This window comes from Camelus bactrianus, chromosome 3 (assembly GCF_048773025.1).
Source record: "Camelus bactrianus isolate YW-2024 breed Bactrian camel chromosome 3, ASM4877302v1, whole genome shotgun sequence".
NCBI lineage: Eukaryota > Metazoa > Chordata > Mammalia > Artiodactyla > Camelidae > Camelus > Camelus bactrianus.
This window is the reverse complement of record NC_133541.1, coordinates 63,084,691-63,096,333: the sequence shown is the minus strand read 5'-3', so window position 1 is coordinate 63,096,333 and position 11,643 is coordinate 63,084,691. Positions and strand designations below refer to the sequence as shown.

The 11,643-nt window shown below is 36.4% G+C and overlaps 1 long non-coding RNA gene across 2 annotated transcripts in view; it reads left to right on the top strand.

Annotated features, from left to right (window-relative positions):
* Positions 1–5,483: 5,483 nt before the first annotated feature.
* Positions 5,484–11,643, top strand: part of LOC141577059 (uncharacterized) — a 48,006-nt gene continuing 41,846 nt past the window's right edge. For both annotated transcript variants that reach the window (XR_012505519.1, XR_012505520.1), the window contains exon 1: positions 5,484–5,999. This is a non-coding gene — a long non-coding RNA (uncharacterized LOC141577059). The remainder of the gene's footprint in view (positions 6,000–11,643) is intronic.

Sequence of the window (11,643 nt, the reverse complement as noted above, 5' to 3'; positions counted from 1 at the left end):
AAACCACCCAGTTTCTCTCCCTATTCTCCTTCTCTAGCACACTTTTCCGCCTCCCATTCCAAATTCTAGTGTATGTATAACTTGATAAGCTGAGCCTGTAATTTCTAAGAAAATGCAAAAAGGCCAAGTGTAACTAAGCCACATCTGGAGAACAAGGGAAGAGCCCATCACATATCACACAAGAAAAAAAATAGAATATAAGAAGGGAGAACCTTCAAAATAACAACATTTAAGAACGTTAAAGGAGAAAATCATTCAAAGGAAACTTCATATTGTACCCATAACATTTGGGGGAAGGCTCTAGTAATAAGTTCTGAATATATGTTATTTCCAGCAAATGATTATAAAATGTTTTGAATTTGTAGTTAAAAACAACCAGCATTTCAGTTCTAACTCATCACACATCACAAGCTTCTTTTCTTCCTACATGTGTAAGATGAGGATAATAATTCTAGAATCACTGGAGCAAACATCTCTAAAGTGAAAAGTATTATTATTACTAAGCTTAGTCTCCTTTGAGATAAGACAGATAAGAGTTTTAAACTAGTGACTTTGATGGAAAATTTTGGCTAGTTTGTGAGAAAAACCTTAAACTTTTGGGAGGGGGTGACAGGCCAATAAAATTAAATGCAAAAAAATGTCCATTTTCAGATAGTTTTATAGGACCTGGGTAGTTGGAAATTACTAAGCAAATTAATGCCTGTCTAAAAATGTAATGGAAAGCATGGAGAAGTATTGTGTTTTGGTGTATCTCCAATTCATAGTTCAGGTAATTAATTGTTGAAATAAAATTATCTCATATATTTCTAATAAGTGTGATACTGAGTAACAAATATTTTGGGAATAGTTTCTTCACTGCCAGCTCAGCACATGCAACATTCTGTATGTGTGTAGTGCTTGTGTTTGCAGGCTCCTCAGGGATGCTGATTCAAAGGCCACTGTGAATTATCCACTCTCTCCCAGGTGTGCACAGGGCCAGCAATTGGAAGGTCATGCGTATCTGGTCAGTGACAAAAAATTGTTTGTGTGATTTCATGTGTAATTTACAAGCATGAAATGGAATTTAACATCTTGTGTAATATTCTGGAAGTTTAAAATGTTGCTATTTCTAAATTCATCTTGCCAGAATTGTCAAAACACTTGTTATTGGGGATTTTGTAAAAATTTCAAAAGAGCTCATTTTGAATTATCTTCAAGTAAAACACAGTTTTTTCCTTCAACAATGGAAATAACCCAACGTCATGGTAATTAAATATTGCTATGTTTATAATGCTTCTTATGTTAATCATATGTTGGCCAGCTGATAGTGAACTGGCTAGTATTTCTATGTGAGGATGCCAAGAACAAAATTTCATAAAACCTTTACCTCTCAATGAAAAATAATGGGTTTTTTTTAATCAATTAAGAATATATTTTGGGAGATTTAAACATGAGGAATTTATAATTCAAATAAATCTTCAGTTCTTTCTTTTGAGGTATAAAATTATTGTTAATAATCACTATAATTGATACTAAAAAAGACTGTACTTCGCAGCTGTCTGGCTGGATTCTAGATCCAAATATATTATGCTCAGTCTTTTCAACTACAACTGCAAAAGCTGCCCGAAACAGTTAAAAGTTTCACAGGTCAAATTTTGTGTACCTTCCAGCAGGATGTAAAGAATATTGTGTCAATGGCATGCTAGAGCTGGTATAAACTGACTTCTGAGAACCAATCTGAGTGTTTTCCAACTCCACATTCAATGATGTCATACTGGTAAGTTCAAAATCAGCCACGGCAGTAGTAGTTACACCACAGAAACGGCAAAACTCTACAGATCAGGTCTTCTTACCCTGGACAGCCAGCTGTTACACACTTATCAGCACATCACTGCGTGGGGGAAAAAAAGAAAAGGAAACATGGATTTGGGCTTAGTTGTAAGAGGGCAATGGAATTTGGAAGTAGAGTTCAGAGCGACTAGTCAGATTTAGAATTGGAAAATAATATTCAAAATGCCATGTGTTTACAGAATATTATCAGCTTTTTGTGAGCTCAATCAGTTTGGGAAAATCCGGAGGCAGCCTACTAGGAATTTTAAGTTATGGAAAGTCCTGAGGAATCCAGTATGTTTGTAAAAGGGATGGGCAATGTGATCACATCAGTGCCGTACCAAACACCTTGGTTCTGGTCTCTTCCAGGTTATCCTGATTTGAAACAAGAACAGTCTTCCCTAGACCCTCAGCCAAACTTGATGGAAAGGACAAGAACTCCCTCAAAAATAGGGTGTAGGTTGGCATACACTTGAAAATAAATGCATACGTATTGGTAGGGACCAGGTAACTATATTCTCCATTTTGTAGTGCCAGCAAAAGCCAACTTTGACTCAAGAGCAATGTAAACAAAGTTCTAAGCATTATAATTTGACCCCAGCTGAGTTCCACAGTGGAAATTTATAAAGAAAAACTCATTCTTATTGTTTTATAGCTCACTTTCAATATGTAATTTGATTATATACCAAATATAAAACTAGTTATTCTGAATATAATATGAGCCCCTAGGACATCCTCGCTATTATAAATGTTTACAAGTAAGAAACAGATGTATATTCAAGCATGTGAAGGCATCGTGATATCCAGATAAGTGAGCCTGTTCTTGTAATGATCATTTTATTAATAATCAACATACTGTATCCCCTTTCTTGGATTATTTTTCTCCACACACTTATCACCCTGTATTTTTCTAACTGTTCTTTTACTACGTGTTTCTATCCACTAGAATGTGCAGGTCTACGTAGACAAGGGCCTTTTCTGTTTCTTCATTACTTTCACCATCGCCACTGCTATGTTCTTTCACCAACTGTCACATGATAGATAATAAAATATTTGCTGAATAAATGGATGAATTAATTAAACACAAAGATTGATGAAGAAGTTCCAATGACTGAAAACTTTCAGGATTCTACTCTATTTGAGAGTCCACAGTAATCTGACTTCTGAACTCAGAAACAGAGAAGATACATAGAGATATCTGGCATGAAAATGTTACTCACTTGCACAGTTTGTTAAGCACTGAATGTATGTTTCAGAAGTCATGTGTTGATTTAGTACAAATAACTAAGAAAATATCTTGCTAGCATTTTAGCTAAGAAATGATAATTTTCCAGAGAGCTGGGTGAGGTTACCAGTAACTAACATGATTTTAAAGAACAAACTCAGTCATCCCTCAAAGCCCCAGAGATCACTTTTCAACAAGTGACACTTTTCAACAAGTCTCTATCTGATGGTCTGATAGTGAGTTCCTTGGAGGGCAATGGCTTTGTCATCCTTAACATCCAGCAGAGATCTGAGGCCATAATCAGTTCTCAATAAATATTTATGGAATGGACATTGCATTATTGATTTAATAAAGAAGTATTTTTGCAACCAGGTCTATAGTTTTGAATTGAGAGCTGGATCAGATACTGTGATCCCTAAAACCCGTTTTCTTGATTGATCTTCCTCTATTCTTTGCTTGTTCCATAAGAGAAATGTAGAAAACAGAGTCAACAAAAGAAACAGAAATGTACTAAACAGCATTTTTAATACAAGAGTCCATGTGACTTTTAAGAAGAGTCCAAGCTCCATTAGCTGAAAAGTTTTCTGTGGGCAAAGCATTTTCCCAAGGTCAGGAGAGTTCAAAGAACACAGCAAACTTTGAGGAACATGCCAGTGAATTTTGTAAAAGTTGTTTTTGTGTGTATGCGAAGACACAGGGCTTGGCTGGTCATTCTAATCTCCAGATGGTCACAGGATGCAGCCAATAATGACCATGGAACATCCTGAAACTGATTATGAGTTTAATCAAGCAACATAGTCTCATTTGTTTGCTTCTAAGAGAGAATTTGTCGGAAATGTTGACTCTGTTCTCTTTCATTCCTACTACCACCCCAGGCTAAGTGAGCATTGTTTTTCAGCTGGATTATTACGATGACTTACTAACTGGTTGTCTCTTTAGTAATCTTGCCTCCCTGAAATCTGTTCACACCCTAGACATCAAGATCATTTTAAAACTTAATTTGGATCTTGTTATTTCCAGCCTTTGAAAAGTTTTTGCCTTCCCATTGAGGTTAGGTTAGAATGCAAAAATCTTTACCATAATCTGTGAGGCCCTGCTTGATTAGGACCCCACCTTCTTCAGCTGTTTCTCCTGCCACTGTCCCTTGGACTCCAGCCACACAGAGCTCTTGTGGTCCCTCAAAAAGCTCAAATCCCTCCTTATCTTAAGGCTTTCCTCTGTTCTCTTCCCTCTCCCTGGAACATGCTTCTCATTCACAACTTAATGCTGCATGTACTATTCTAGATATCTCTTTAAGGGTTAGACGTCAATGGTTACTTTCACTGGGCTAGGCTGGTCATGCTTCATGAGAGAAGTGATTCTCAAACTTGAAAATGAGGAAGCATTCCTAGGCAGATACATGGGGCAAAAATGTCATCTCAGCAGAAGTAACAGAGTGTATAAAAATGCAGAGGGCAAGAAACTGTTTGGCATAGAACCAGCAATGACATTTCTTAAAATAAGATGGAGGATGGAGTTTCGAGAGAAAGATGATCTCTGCTTCAGACATGTTGAGTTTGACTTATCTGGGACCGCAGGATGGAGATGGACAGAGAATAGGCTACTGGGTATGTGGGGAAGAATATGAGATGGAGAGAGAAAAGGCAGGGAAGGAAATATAGATCTAGGATTTATCGGTACATAGAATTTCCTAGGAAAATTAGGAAATTGTACAGTAATGAAGAAATGCAAACATTTAATTAATAGGCACCAGTAAAGAAAATAAAGAAGAAGTGGTCAGAGAAATTATCTCCTGCAAACGGGAGGTGAGGATTTCAAGAAGTGGTCTACTTCTTCCTGCAGAAACATAGATGATAATTTAATTCAGCTGAGGACAAAAAAGTCCCAGGAATTTGGAAATAGGAAAGTCTTTGATGAGTTTTACCCAGGAAATATGAGAAACTGAATCATAAGGAAAGTAACTAGAAGTTGAAGAGAAATCGGGATATAATGAAATGGAACCAAAACAGCAACAGACTCACAGACATAGAAAACAAACTTACGGTTATCAACGGGGAAAGGAGGGGGTAGGGATAAATTAGTGGTTTGAGGTTAACAGCCGCAAGTTACAACAAATATAAAATAAACAACAAGGACCTAATGTATAGCATAGGTCACTGTATTCAATATCTTGTAATAACCTATAATGGAAAAGAATCTGAAAAAGAATATATATATGAATATATATATGTATATATGTGTATAACTTAATCACTTTGCTGTACACCTGAAACACAGCATTATAAATCAATTATATTTCAATTTAAAAAAAAGAAATGCAGCCAGAGATTGAAATCCATTCTTTTGTGGAGCTGGGCTGTGAAAGGGAGGGGAGGGGTAGAGGAACAGGGCAACCAGCTGTGGAGTGGGTGCAGAGTTGAGGAAGAGTGTTTTAATTGTTTATTTTTATAGTAGTGAGACTAAATCTGTTTTACAGGGGAAAGGACGATGATACTGAAATACAGTTTCCAAGGAAACAATTTATGAAACAAAACACTGCAAGAGAGAATAGGGGATCTGCTTTTGAATCAAGCAGAGTTAACTTTTAGTGTGGAAGCAAACAGTTGAAATGGTAATACAAGAGGAATGAAGTCATGGGCTGCTTCACCTGTCTGTACACTGCAACTCCTCTCTGTGAGGAAGGAGATGTGGTCCCTGCCAAGAAGCCAGAGGATGTGAAAGTAGCAACTTGATCTCAGTAACTTTCCTGATATGTCTGATGGTGCTAAAACAGAGTGGTTTTACATGTGAAAGGTTCATGGTTATGAGGACTTGACCAACACATGAAACAAAATATCTAAGGCTGTGACATTTCTGCAGACAGGTACCCATGGCCTGGTCTCGTCTCTCCTGGACCAGAAATCAGGATGTAAAGCCAGAGGAGGAGGTTTCAAGGTCAGGAACGTGAAGGCCACAGGGGCAGCAGGTGAGCTCCCCTGTGAGAGTGAACAGCAAATCTTCACAGCACCTCTTTTGTCACCGATGCAGGCCTTGACACCACCTTCAGTCTGCCATCAGAGTGCATTTGGGGATCACTACAGTCTGAGGCGTTATCTGATCATGCCTGACTGTACTCATATTTGAGCTTTTGAGTGTTTTCAAATAATCATTTAATTTTGAGAGGAACGAGAACTTGTGGGGGGAGGGGTGATACATGGAATTTCCCATCATTAAAATAGCTATGCCATTCCTACGGTACTCACTGGGAGATAGCAGTCAAAACATTTTAAAATATGTATTTCTCTAGTGTTTTTTATCATCATTTGACAAGCACATTTGTGTAAACCAATAGATTATAGCTGTAGATAATTCTTTAGTTCATAGATTTATGAGCAAAATTACCTCCTACTTCTGGTGATACTTACACATTCTTCAGTGTAACAGAATTTTTTATTCTCAGTTTTTGTTCTTTTGCTTTTTTGCTTTCTTGCCTCTAACTTTTTGCTTTAGCCTGTGTTAGCCAGCTGAGTTAACAGCGTCTGGATACAAAATAAGCATTGGATAAATACCTGCTGATTGACCGACCCACATCCTGTCAGGATGCTTCAGTCACGGGGTCAAATCAGGAAAATGGTGTTGCCAATTTAAACCTGTCTCCCCAGTTGCTTCAAGCCACCCATTCTTGGCTAAGCCGCCCGTGTAAGCAACCTGCTTTGCAGCATTGCTCACAATGGCAGTGCTATTGCTGCTAGGAGCGTAGGAGGGAGAATTTACTAAAGTACAGGAATCTCTAGCTGGGATTCTCTTTGTCTCCAGCTGCTAATCTTAATTACACTGTCAACCTAAAGGTATCACAGGTACATACCATTTCTTTTTTTCTTTTCTTTCTTTCTTTTTTTTTTTTAACTATAGCTTCATTACCACAAACAAAAATTCTTGGGAAGAGACCAATGGGTTAAAGGTATAACCACAGGATAAGGAATTATTGTTCAAGGCAACTATTTTTGAACACTTCTTTTTTACTGGCCCTTAAAAAGAATTTTTTAGGTTTGTCTATCATAAATAGAAAGCAAGGACTTTTCCTTTCCATGTATTTCTGAGAAGCCACGCTGTGCATTACTTTGCAGTGTTGTATTTTTAGCACAATATTTTACTTCAAGTATTATTGGTTTTTCCTAGAAAGTTTTTATTACTGTTTAATGTGTAGTTTTTTAAATTTTGCCTGCTGTCTCATGTAAAGTTATTTTTTTTTTAAATTATGTGTGGCTTTTTAAAAACAGTACCTGGAAGGTGTGAAAGTAGCAACTTGATCTCAGTAACTTTCTAGAATTTTGAGTGGCATTATGTATGTTCCTCTAATACAGTAGTATACAAGACAGACTTGATTCTTGCCTTAATGGACTTTATCTTCCACTGGGGAAGATTCTTTAGAAAAACAAGTAAAGTGATAAATATATAATTTAGGGGGGGATTAGCATTTTGAAGATGAATAAAGCAGAGTAAGAGGGTAGAGCTTATGAGTGAAAATGGAATTGTTGTTTCAGATCGGGTGATCATAGAAGATCTTTGTGAAGAGAAGATTTTATGCAAAGACCATGTGAGGAAGTAAGGAAGTGAGATGTCAGAAGTCTTGGGGAAGCTGACTCAGCAGGGCGAAAGCAAGTTCACAGCCTGTGAGATGGGCCTGAACTGGGCATGGCTTTTTTAAACACCATCAAGAGGGCCAGTGTCGGGGGGAGGGTATAGCTCAGCAGGAGAGCACATGCTTAGCGTGCATGAAGTCCTGGGTTCAATCCCCAGTACCTCCATTAAATTTTTTTTAAATAAATAAATAAATCTAACCATCTCACCAAAAAAAATATTAAAAAATAAGATGGATAGATCAAAAGAAAGACAGAAAGAAAGAAAGATAGATAATAGATAGATAGGAGGGCCAGTGTGCCTGGTGCTAAGTGAATGCCAGACAGACTAGTCACAGATGTGTTAGGATAATGTTGGGCTCTTTAGGTAACACTGAGAATTCTGGATTTTGTTCTCCATATAAAAGTGGGGAATTGTATTAGTCAGCTGGGACTGCCATAATAAAATACTATAAACTGAGTGGCTTAAACAACATAGATTTAGTTTCTGACAGTTCTGGAAGCTGAAAATTTGAGATCAGGTTGCCAGCATGGTCAGTTTCTGGTAAGGACTCTCTTCCTGGCTTGCAGACAGCCACCTTCTCACTACGTCCTCATATGGCCTTTCCTCCATATGTGCTTGCACAGGGGAGAGAGAGCAAGCCAGCAAGTGAGAGAGTCAGCACATGAGCAAGCTCTGCTCTTTTTCTATATTTTCCAAGCTTTGCTGAGATATAATTGACATATAACATTGTGTGGGTTTAAGGTGTACAATTTCATGATTTGATACACTTACATGTTGCAAAACGATTACCACAATAGGGTAGCTAACACCTCTATCATGTCACATAATTATCATCTTTTTGTGGCAAGAACATTTAAGATCTACTCTTTTAGCAATTTTCAAGTGTATTATACAGTACTGTTAATTTTAGTCATCACATTATACATTAGATCTCCAGAGTTTATTTTCTAATTGCAAGTTTGCACTATTTGACTGACATCTCATTTTCCCTACCCCTCAGCCCCTGGCAACTACCATTCTACTCTGTTTCTATAAGTTCTGCTTTTTTAGATTCAAGATATAGGTTAGATCATACAGTATTTGTCTTCCTCTGTCTGGCTTATTTCACTTAGCATGATGCCCCAAAGTCCATCCATGTTGTTGAAAATGGCAAAATTTCCTTCTTTCTTGTGGCTGAATAATAATATATATATTATATACATTCATATATATATACATACATATATACGTGTTTATATATATATTATATACACGTATATATATTATATACATACATACACACCAGCATCTTTGTCCATTCATCTGTTGACAAACACTTAGGTTATTTCCATGTCCTAGTTATTGTGAATAATGTAATGAACATGGGGGTGTGGATATCTCTTTAGGATCCTATTTTTAATTGCCTTTGTATAAATACTCAAAAGTATAGTTGATGGGTCATTGCTAATAGTTCCATTTTAAATTTTTTGAGGAACCTCTATACTGTTTTCCATAGTGGCTATACAAATTTACATTCCCACCAACAGTGCTCAAGGGTTTCCTTTTCTTTGTATCTTCACCAACATTTATGATTTCTTGTCCTTTTGATAATAGCTACTCTAACAGATGTGAGTGGTATCTCATTGTGGTTTTGATTTGCATTTCCCTGATAAGTAATATTACCAAGTACCTCTTCATGTGCCTACTGGCCATTTGTGTATCTCAGATGTTCTGCCCATTTTTAAATCAAATTTTTAGGGGTTTTGTTCCTTATATATTTTTGATATTAACCCCTTATCAAATAGGTGATTTGCAAATATTTTCTTCCATTCTGGAGGTTGTCTTTTCATTTTGTTGATTATTACTTTTGCTGTACAGAAGCTTTTTAGTTTGTTGTAGTTACATTTGTTTATTTTGCTTTTGTTGCTTGTGATTTTGGTGTCATATCCAAAAACTCATTGCCAGACCAACGTAGAACTTTTTCTCCCCTATTTTCTTCTACAAGTTTTACAATGTCAGGTCTTACCTTTGTCTTTAATCCATTTTGAGTTAATTTTTGTGAGCAGTGTAAGATGGGGTCAGTTTAATTCTTCTGCATTTGATTATCCAGTTTTCCCAACATCATTTATTGAAGAAACTATCTTTTCCCCATTGAGTAGTCTTGGCTCCCTTATCAAATATTAGTTGGCTATATATGCAAGTGTTTATTTCTGGGCTCTTGATTCTATTCTATTGGCTTATGTTTCTGTTTTCTGCCAGTACCACACTGTTTTGATTTCTGTAATTTGGGACCAGGAGGTATGATGCATCCAGCTTTGTTCTTTCTTAGGATTGCTTTGGCTATTTGTGGTCTTTTTCAGTCCTGTATGGATTTTAGGATTTTTTTCCTATCTCTGAAAAATGCCACTAAAATTTTGATAGGGATTGCAGTCAATCTGTCTTTGAGAAGAATGAACATTTTAACAATATTAAATTCTTCCAATCCATGAACATGGGATATTCTTCCATTTGTTTGTGTCTTCAGTTTCTTTCATCAAAGTCTTACAGTTTTCAGTGTACAGATCTTTCACCTACTTGGTTAAACTTATTCCTAATTATTTTATTGTTTTTGATGCTATTGTAAATGAGATTATTTTCTTTTATTTCTTTTTCAGATATTTTATTGTTAGTAATAGCTCTTCTTTTAAAGATACTAATTACATTGGAGCAGGGCCCTCATCCTTCTGACTTCATTTAACATCAATTACTTTTTACAGGCCCCATCTACAGGGTAACCATGCTGTGTTAGTCTTTAGCTTATGAATTTTGGGGGAACACGAAAATTAAGTCCATAACAGGCATGATATGATCTAACTTAAACTTTTAAAATATCACATTGGCTGCTGTGTGCTGAACAGACTACATGGGAGAAAAAGTGAAAAAAGAGAGAATAGTTATAAGTCTAAGGCAATGGTCCAGGTAAGAGATGATAAAAGCTCTGAATAGGATGGCAGTGATGGAAATTAGAACGATATGTAGATTCAGATTATGTTTTGAAAGCAGAGCTGTAAAAGCGTGCTAAATGTGGGTGGATAAAAGAATGAGAAGAAATAAGGAAGAAAAAGACCATGGTTTGAGGTCTGAGCATCAGGGTGTATGGTAACATCATAACCTAAGATAGAGAGGACTACGGGAGGAAAGGTGGAAAAATCAATAGCTACATTTTAAATGTGTTAAGATTGAGGTACCTACAAAAACAGACATACGGATCAATGGAACAGAATAGAGAGCACAGAAATAAACCCACATGGTCAATAGAAAAGACAGCCTCTTTGACAAGTAGTGTTGGGAAAGCTGGACAGCCACATGTAAATAAATGAAGTTAGAATACTCCCTCACACTATACACAAAAATAAACTCAAAATGGCTTAAAGATGTAAACATAAGACAAGACACTATAAACTTCCTAGAAGAAAACATAGGCAAAACATTCTCTGACATAAATATTAGCAATGTTCTCCTATGGCAGTCAACCAAGGCAATAGAAATAAAAGCAAAAATAAACAAATGGGACCTAATTAACTATAAGCTTTTGCATAGCAAAGGAAACTATAAACAAAATGAAAAGACAACCTACAGAATGAGAGAAAATATTTGCAAACCATGCAACTGATAAGGGTTTAATTTCCAGAATATTCAAACAGCTTATGCAACTCAATAGCTAAAAAACCTAACAATCCAATTAAAAAATGTGCAGAAGACCTAAACAAACATTTCTCCAATGAAGATATGCAAATGACCAATAGGTACATGAAAAAAGTGTTCAATATCACTAATTATCAGAGAAATGCAAATCAAAACTACCATGAGGTGTCACCTCACACCTGTCAGAATGGCCACATTAAAAAAAGTCCACAAGCAATAAATACTGGAGAAAGTGTGGAGAAAAGGGAACCTTCCCACATTGTTGGTGGGAATATAGTTTGATGCAACCATTATGGAAAATCATATGGAGATTCTTTAAAGTA